General features: G+C 36.5%; 1 protein-coding gene across 1 annotated transcript in view; it reads right to left on the bottom strand.

Annotated features, from left to right (window-relative positions):
- Nucleotides 1-2,959, bottom strand: part of LOC109480379 (neuronal acetylcholine receptor subunit alpha-10-like) — a 31,846-nt gene extending 28,887 nt beyond the window's left edge. Inside the window, exon 1 of the mRNA XM_019782574.1 lies at nt 2,681-2,959. The gene's annotated coding sequence lies outside the window, so the exon portion shown is untranslated. The remainder of the gene's footprint in view (nt 1-2,680) is intronic.
- Between the last annotated feature and the right edge of the window lie 4,236 nt (nt 2,960-7,195).

Genomic DNA, 7,195 nt, shown 5'->3' with positions numbered 1-7,195 from the left:
TGCTATGACATTCAACTCAGCTAATTAAAAAATACACAAACACGTACATCTATATATACATGTATGAAATACCTGCACATCTCCAATATTACCTGCACTAACTTGCATATACCCAGTACATGGACCAGTGCAGGTTAGGTGCAGGTAGACATCAGAAATACCTGCACAGCTCCAATTTTACCTGCACTAACCTGCATATACCCAGTACATGGACCAGTGCAGGTTAGGTGCAGACATCAGTAATACCTACACAGCTTCAGGTTTATATAAGGTCCATATGCACCCTGTATATATATTGCCATCCCCTTTACAGAAGGTGCAAAACTCTTTAGGGACTCTTTGTGCTTTGATCGATCAATGGAGAAACAACGATATTGTTTTCAGTATAGACTCTGTTTGTATGAAATCTACTAACAGGTTATTTTGCCTTCGAAACAATGCGTGTTGGTTGACCCAAGGTATTAACATCATTCTGGGAAAGGTAGAAATGCATAAATACTCGTAGTTTTCTTGAGGGCGTTGCGCGATCAGAAGTTTATTGGCGAGGCGGAATGAGCCGTAACCGGCACGCTCTACAGAGCAGCATATTAAACCTGTTCTAGGATTGTCTCTTGTCAGCAATTTTCTTTCGACTCTATAATGACAAACTAATGGGCTCCACCAGCGTACATTTTTATAATACAGCGCAAGAGAGTTTTGTGTATGTAAATGTTATTACTGATGATATATTCTGCACTTCTGCACTCAGGATTTCTAGCTAATACGGTTAAAAAAATGCATTATTCGCCCGTTATAAAAGAAATGTACCAATAACTTTACCAACATACTTCCTGCATGGCGTTTTTACCTTGGTGTTGGTTGCAGATAAGACAATTTTTACCATTAAGTCCAATATGAATTTACAAAAAAGAAACTATTACACAAATTATTAATTCCAGGATAAAGAGCAAGTAAGTTTCGCTCTATCTACATTAAAGCTTATTACACTTTTATAATTACTAGCTTTATGTTATTTTTATGTTTATTAGGAAACTCAATCAGTACAACAAAAAGAAAACGCTAGCCCTTCATAAGTCATTTACATCATAAATAAAATACAATAAGTTCCAAACTTAATTACGTAATCTACCTTACAAAAATACAGTCACTGATTGAAGAATTTCTACTAACTGTTAATTCTACGTGACGTTCTCTTCAACCAAACTTAATTATTATACATTTTTTAACAACAGCTTTAATAATTGCTTAAAAATAATCAAACCATGCGTCAAGATGCAAATGCTTTTTACTCCACAGATTGTTAATTTCTTTACATATGCGTGCGTCTAGATGTTATGTAAGAACCCTTCATGATTGCTTTAAGGAGACCGACCAATCAATGGAACCCTCTTAATGATGAGTTTAGTCCGACAGCGAACGATGAGTCCACAGAGAGCAACATGTTATTTGATTGGCAAATGGGGTAACTGTTTTACTATCTTATCTACCGCTCAAGCAAACCGGCTCCATATTCGAACTCCGTTATTGTTATTTTGTAACGTATCCGGACTTATAAATTATTAGGAATCTTATGACTTGTTATTAGTTAGTTAATAATTATTAGGTATAATTCTTTTTCTGTCTAATCAATTAGCGTTTAATATAAGATGCAGCTACGTCAATGTTTAAAGTATAAATTTCAGGAGAGACCCGGTTGGTATTGGTTCTATAAATTGGCGATTCTAGTAATTATAAGAGATAATGCAATATTGGATAAGACCTAGAGTTTTAAATATTTTGACCAGAATACTTCTTTTTGCAAATATGCCATTTTTTCAAAGAAGGCACCTATTGATCTAGTGATTTCATGTAATATGTAATATGTTTTTTTTTCTGGTTCTCATTGTCTTCAAGGAGCGCCCCTAGTTGATAGAGAGTAATTCTAAAACGAAGCATCTATTTCCGCTTTACTACTGGTGCAATTAACTCTTATAGATGGCTTGCTATCGGTCAATACCGGGCGTGCTAAGATACACTTGCATTGTCTGTTTTTAAACATCCTTTGTACAACAGTTGAATAGCTTACGTCTAGCTAATATCAATTGAAATAGAATATATAACAAAGATATAGATTATTCTGGATTGTTTTTAAGTACAGGATATTACTTTTGTTACTTGATATTACTTTTGTTTCACTAGATTCTCTGCTGCCTTCATCAGAACGATGCCGTTGTGTAACACTCAGATAATATGATGAAGATTTATCTAGCCTATTGCCACGTCCGTCCTGTTGCCCAGGTCATGGATGTAATCACTCGCTACACAAGATTTAGGTATCGACCGGCTTTCATTTCAAGAGAGACGGCCTTCTATAAACTAGCACTTGACAAAAGATTGTGGAAAAATATATTCTAGTAACGCAATACTGCCAGACGCAAAATTAAGCACAAATTAGAATTCAAGTTCAGCTAAATCTTCACTAGAGAGATGAAGTGTCGATGGAAAAGCATTGGTACCAGGAATTCGCTGAGCAACAGCCACGTTCATGATTGGAATTCTGAACATACTAAACCGTTTTCAAGGACAGTATCATTCTCTCTTACAAGCGATTTGTGTGCTATCCCTTCCCATTTGAGAAGCCCTGGTAGAAAAATGAGTTTGGCGCCTGTGGGGGAAATGGAAAAGGAGATTGACCACCTACCTGGGACAGCCTTCCTCATTTTGCAGCCGACCAGGCCGCGAGCCAACGGGAAGAATAATCAACGTGGTCCGGGTGAGGATCTTTAACGATGCCTCTCGCAGAAATCAAACTGCGCTCTTCGTGCCGAGCCGCTGTCTGATTCTTGGGCGGATTCCAATGTGGAAAAAAACGGTAGTGATGAGTGAGGATCACTGCCGGCAACACACACGTTCAAGGCTGCTGTAAAGTAACGAATGCACGGAAGCGGTCTCGGTGCTATCAGTAAGCGGAGCTCGTCAGAAAGCGAGCCGCCCTGCTACGCGTCGCGTTACGGCGGCAAGTGCATTGATCATTCATCACGTGATGCCCACAGCGCCACAATTGGATGTCCTTGAAACTAGGTTTACAGTCGGGCCCCTTGAAATGTAGCCTTACGACTGGCAGTGAATTACCAAGTGTTGTAGGAGCAAATAACCATATAACTCCCAGGACAATATGCAACAAAAGATCAAGACTATCAACAGGATTACCCTGTGTTAATGCATATGTTATATCAAACGGCATTATGTAACATTTGGAACAAAATCTGAATATTTTAATAAAAAAATCTTCGTATGATTGTAATTTACTTCTATTTTTTTAAAACATCATTTGTGCAATTTTCTCACATTTGCAACATAAATAGTTGGCGCTAAAAAAGCCCACACTAGGCACACTCAGTTTGTGGTACCACCACAAATTACAACAATACAAACAAATGCGGCTTATAGCTGTATTTCCTGCTTTTAAACACACTCGTATAGCGTTATGTTTTGTCACCTCCTTTCCTTTTTCCTTTTTTAATCGAACATGATTGGTGAAAAAAACAGAACATTGACTTTTTGTACCGTAAGACTAATGTTACACACTTATCTTTAATCCCAGTTATATTTCACTTTTCTATCAACCTATCAATGTTGTATAAGAGATAATGAGCTTTTAACCATAAAATCCCCAGTTAATAATGTAACAAAACAATGAGATTATCGACAGGGATTTCTGGAATCACCACTGCGTGTGTTATGTTAATCCCGATAATATTTCACTCTGCTTTTTAGCTTCTGTTGTCTGTACTTTATTGAATACTTTATTTCCTTGATGGTTTTCGCTATGGGCCTAACGTACGCCTGGGGAGCATTAGGAACAATGGAGGCCTGTGTTATCCAGCAGTATACAATTATTCAAAGTGACATGAAAAATTCCTTAAGTTTCAGAAACGGCCCACCTTCAGAAATCAAAGTAATTCATTGCATATGTTTACTATTGGATACTATTAGAGCCCCGAAGACAGCACGCTCCTTTTACCATATAATATACCGGAGACGGGATGAGAGTGCACGAGTGTGCATTTCAAACCCTGCTACTCCAGTGTTGAATATTGTTACTGTAGTATTGGTAAAGGTGAATGAACTTGAAATCGACCTTGACAGCAGCCTTGTGTTCCCAGCAGGTGGTTTACTACAGAAAACCGGGTAATTTCACGGTGATTAAAAACTCCGAGCCGCCCCAGGTAAGGGCACGCCGCTACACACTGAAGGTGGGGTCTGCTGAGGCGAGTAATAACCCGACGATAAAACTGCCAACACGTCCAATGCCCTTCTTTTACGAGGCTTAAATAGGAATATGGAAAAGTTTCAATGTTAAATATACGATATGACTAATAGCAGACGTACAACATGAAGTGGTGTCTGAAATACATTTGCTAATTAACATGAAATGTGGAAAATTACGTTTCAACAGAAATATAGATAATTTTTGTAGTATAGATTTTTGATAGCAATAAATGCCATACTACGAATATTGTGAAATTATTGCGACATAAATTTCATCGTTTTTTAATGCAAACGCATATAACAATCTTCATAGTCTAAAATTATTAATTCATTCATGAAAAAAGAGAAAGAAATTTCCAGAAAGTTCGTAGATTCTTGACGCACAGCTATGATACGTACGTTATAAATATTGCAGAAGCAGCTTTATCTGTTGCCTCAAGCAGATGCCACATGATTTTAAAAATCAATAACCCTCAGTGGGCGGTTCCTAGAAAGGTTAATTGAGTCCTCTGATGATTGCAGGATTTAAATATGTGGGACAATTGAGTCTCTTCCTGGATTGATCATTGTTAATGCGTAAAACCTAATAATAGCAATGGATTGTCTAGTAGATATAGTCCCAAATAATGTAATAGTCGTTTGTTTGATATTTTTGGTAGGTTTGTGTTTTACTTAGTAAATTTAAGAGTTAGCTTTTTGCTGTAGTCATAAAATATTATTGCCTCAGAGTCTTCTTCTAGTATTTCTTTGAAAATGTAATTTTTCACTTTTTAGATAATCTTTACTTCTGATCGAATGAGCTTAAGTTTTAAACGATAATCTTAAATTCAGATTTGTTAAACAAGCAGGTATTTCCAATAAATATTTTTATTTTTACTTTTTATATATATGCAAACAGCAAAAGTGTAGTTTAAAGTTGTTCACGATGTTGCAAAAGGTATTAAACACGACTAAGCTATGAAAATGTTAAGTTCATTTATTACAACAATTAATGCATAGTCATATTGATCAGAAATATCTTTATGTGTTAACAAATTAGTCATTTGCCAATATGCTTCGTATTACTTGCTCTCCAAAGGGATAACGTATCGGTTTTCTATCAGCCACATATGTAACATTGCAAATTTCCGGCTGGGAAGTTGTAAAAATGACCAAACGCATTAACGGGCTGGGGATTTATAACCAGACGGAGCGTAGAGAGTTACGATTGGTTTCACGTCAGTTTTGATGGGAAAAGAAATCAAACATCATTCAGGATATTGTTTAGCATTGATTTTTGTCTCGCATGATACAGACTGGACGCACTGTGTCATAATACATTGAAGGCATTAGATGCAACTTCATGGCGGCAAAGATGCATCTTCAAATTCAATTTTGGGGTCATTTTTTGAACGTATTACTAATAAGTTGATCCTATTCTATCACATAGCTAAAACAATGTTGCAAAAGTTATTGAACATTTATTACGACAATTCATTCAAAGTAGTATTGATCAGAATTATTATAATGTGTAGCCAAATTAGTCTTCTGCCAAAATACTGATATATGTAAAACAAACGTGATGTCGCTGATGTTGTAGATATTTATCAGGGGTACCAAAAATCAGGTTATTTTCATAGCGTAAAGTGTAAGATTAAAAGGAAAATGTGCTATGGAATAGCAGTAAATGTCAACATCACGTAGAGTAACAATTATACTTATATCTTTAAAAGAAATATGCGATGTCGCTGACGGAAACAGTTTTGTGTGGTAGGCTGGTTCTAGTCATTTATGGGTTGTGCCTAAGATAGGGAATTCTTTACGTAGTTTGTTTTGGGGTTATTTCAAACTCTTTTAAGTATGAAATGATAACAAAGTGCAAAGTAATTGAGGTGTTTGCGAGGTGTGAGAAGTGAAGTAGTGCAAAAAATAGCAGTAGATGTGAATATCAGAATATTTCCAGAATATTTTTGTTGTTTTTCTGCCCTAAAATGCATTGGATGTCTTTCACGAGTTAGAGACACTCAACACCACCAACATCAGATTTCATGCCCCTAATGTTTCCTGCACTTAAGGTTGCACGAAAATAAGCTGGCTATCGGTAAATGGATATAGAGATTATCGTATTTAGTTTAGAAGTAAAATATATCCGTGCATCGATCCAAAAATCAATTATCAGTGCTGAGTTTTCTATTATTAATAAGCAGACCTAATAACGGATGCCCACGTTTGTAGTATAAGCCAAACGTATCAGTAAAATATAGTATTTTTACTTACTTTTACAAATGCCACCGCTCTAGTTATATACGAATGTGTTTTACTATTTGATGATCTATAAAACAAGTATTCATTCCATACGTCCAAGTCAATAACAATAATATGACACCTAAACACTGGACGAATCCCAGCTGGATCTTTCATATTGGCTGATTCAATCTAGAACTTCCTCAAGGACAATGTTGATCGATAATCGATTTAAATTTAAACTTCGACGCTTCTACACACTATAAGGTCTTAGTTTGACAAGATGAGAATCGAGTACATCCCCACCTGACAGTCCATATAGCAATAGTGGTAAGCAAGTTGTGTTCATGTCAGCATCACTCATTACAAATGTTATCCCCCCCGTTCAACTAGATTGTCCATGAAGGTCCATTAGGCCACACTGACTTAATTTTATGGACATTCTCTAAAGATCCCAGCACTAATGCGAGAGAACTAATAAAATAAATCAGCCCAAACTGATGCTTACCCACAAGAATACCACGCTGGTATTGTGAATCTGTGAATTGTGAATTACTACTTTTTTAACAAAACGGCCAATGCTGGCCTTTTGCAGAGTTTATGACTCGGCAATGTACTGAGTTTTGGAGTTCTGTGGAGCCTTGTTAGCCTCGGTACCATCCTTTGTAGTTACCATTGGCTCCCAGTTTAACGAGACTTAGGACATGCCAACCAATCATAG

Source organism: Branchiostoma belcheri, unplaced genomic scaffold (assembly GCF_001625305.1).
Source record: "Branchiostoma belcheri isolate BF01 breed outbred unplaced genomic scaffold, Haploidv18h27 scaffold50, whole genome shotgun sequence".
Lineage (NCBI taxonomy): Eukaryota > Metazoa > Chordata > Leptocardii > Amphioxiformes > Branchiostomatidae > Branchiostoma > Branchiostoma belcheri.
The sequence above is the reverse complement of the archived record's forward strand: the minus strand, read 5'-3'. Positions and strand labels throughout refer to the sequence as shown.